This window comes from Xenopus laevis, chromosome 9_10L (genome assembly GCF_017654675.1).
Source record: "Xenopus laevis strain J_2021 chromosome 9_10L, Xenopus_laevis_v10.1, whole genome shotgun sequence".
NCBI lineage: Eukaryota > Metazoa > Chordata > Amphibia > Anura > Pipidae > Xenopus > Xenopus laevis.
Genome location: NC_054387.1, coordinates 43,387,294 through 43,389,748, shown reverse-complemented (window position 1 = coordinate 43,389,748; position 2,455 = coordinate 43,387,294).

Genomic DNA, 2,455 nt, shown 5'->3' with positions numbered 1-2,455 from the left:
CAATGGATGCAAGTCATGTGTTTGCTGTGTATGATGCATGGATGCAATGTATCAAGGGAATTCTGTACTTTATAGGATTTGAAGAAGAAGCAGGGCCGACCGGCACTCAAACGGATCCACAAAAATGTATGTTTGCATCTCCATCCGCCCTACGTGTTTTGCATCCACCCAGGGAGCTTAGTCATGGGCTGGGTGCGAAATGCGTAGGGCGGATGGAGATGCAAATATACATATTTAACTTTGTACAAATAAAAGATATTTTTTAACTAAGCTTTATTGGTCCTGTGGATCCGTTTGAGTGCCGATCGGCGCTGCTTCTTCTTCAAATGCTGTGCCGTACCGCTCCCTAAAGCTGGGGGTCTGGGGCTGGTGCACCCGGACCACATTTACTTTTGAATCTTTTTTGAATCTACTGAAATCCTGTACTTTATGCCAAGTCAATTGACCTAGTAATAGCATTGCGGCAAGCGTTATATAGACAAGGCACAATTGCTTTCTGTCTGATATCTAATCGAATATGCTGCCTCAAATCTTCATACTGCTAATACTAGAAAGAAAAACACTATATTCATCAGTGGACTGGTTACCTGGAGCCTACCAGTATCACCAGCCAACCACCCGTATGCACATATATACATAATCAGACTAACCCATAACCCAGCCGAAATCAGTGTGCTGCAATCTCTTATATAGCAGTACTTTATCAGTGGGGGCAGAGCTATATAAGAGATTGCGGCCTTGGGTTGAGTCATGATAGTTTGGGCTGAAGGCATGGGCGTCCACATATAGGGGCAAGGGGGACACTGGCCCCCCCTGGACTTGTACTTCATGCCTATCTTGCACATGTGCATCTGTAATGGCACAGCCCGGAACCCTGACGGAGAAGGCACCTACTCCGCCACACGATCATCAGTGTCAGACTGGGACACCAGGGGCCCACCCAAAAACCGTAGACCAGGGGCCCACTCTCAGTACTATTATTCTTCCTCTCATCGCTCAACCGCTATTCTCCTAGTCTCTTTTCTTTATATAATATAATACTATCATCTATTATTCCATCTATTTAGTCTTTTTGTTCTCATAGAAATAAAGAATGACCATGAAATAGGCCAAATGTTTAGCAGCATGAGGGCCACTGACTCCTGGCCCACCGGGAGTTTTCCTGGTATCCAGGTGGGCCAGTCGACACTGACTCTAGGTAATTACACCTGGTGAAAACATTTTTATTATCACACCTCTTTTGTCTTTGTGTTGTCTGTGAAAATGTTATGTGCTGCTCAGACACCATATGACTTCAATTATTTATATAACGTAAATTATACACTTTGTCCCAACATCCCACTATGCTGCACAATAAAAACCGCCTATCTGGTGTCTCAAAAATTAGTATATTTCTTTTTTTTTTTTAAAGGTATTGTGTTGAGTTACAAACATGAAATATAATGTGCAGCACTTTTGAGTAGTTAGGGGCCCCTGAAATGGTGCATTTTGTTGAAGAGAAATACCATAAAACTGTGATCTTGGGCATTCCTCTGGGCTTACCAGAACTCTGCTGTAATATGTGCATCCTTTTTGGTGTACTTATCTAAATGTGCCAGAAAGAATCCAAGTACAGGTATCTCATTCCAGTGCTCTGACATACACACAATAGGCTTAACTTGTTCGAAAATGTAGCCACATTAACAATAGATTTCACTTGCAAACAGAGATGAGAGCTAATGTACTATTCCATGTTCTGAAATAAATACCACAAGCAGTGCTGTTGGTTCATTTTACTACTCGTAAAGATTTCATGATATTGAATATTTTAAGGTACTAACATTTAATTTCAGATAATTTATTTCTATCCTAGGGCTGTATTTAAGTCCGATGCCACCCTAGGCACCTGACCTAAACACGCCCCCTACACTGTGCGCATGACATCACTTCCGCCAACCAGTTGCCTGCATGATCCCTTTATCTATAATACCCTCATTCATACTGTATGTCTAAACCACTGGTCTTGCTGTCATTTAACCACCCACAGTCTCAGTATTTGTGTAATGCACTTTTATCTTGTATAACCTTCCTCCACACAGTACAGCTTGCTATGTTCAACCCTGTGTTCATTCCAGGAGTCTGATTCGCAACATCTTTTTCATAAAACCTCTATAGATTATACCTTCTTACACTAATAAATGGGTGTGATAAAGGCTGGGCAGTGTCAAGTCAATGTCCAGCTGCAACCCAGTATGACTTGCCTTTGTTATCATCTACTGAAGAGGCTAAATTAGTAGATTCCTTCCTAATTCCAGGGTATTTTAGACAACTAAAGTAAAAAACATGAGCTGATGATTCTAAAACAGAATTTGGTTGCAGATCTGCATCCAACTGGTTTTCTCTCTAAATATTCAATTTCCATGGCTTCCTTAAACCAACACAGACCATCAGGGCCCTTCTAAACTATGGGGCCGGC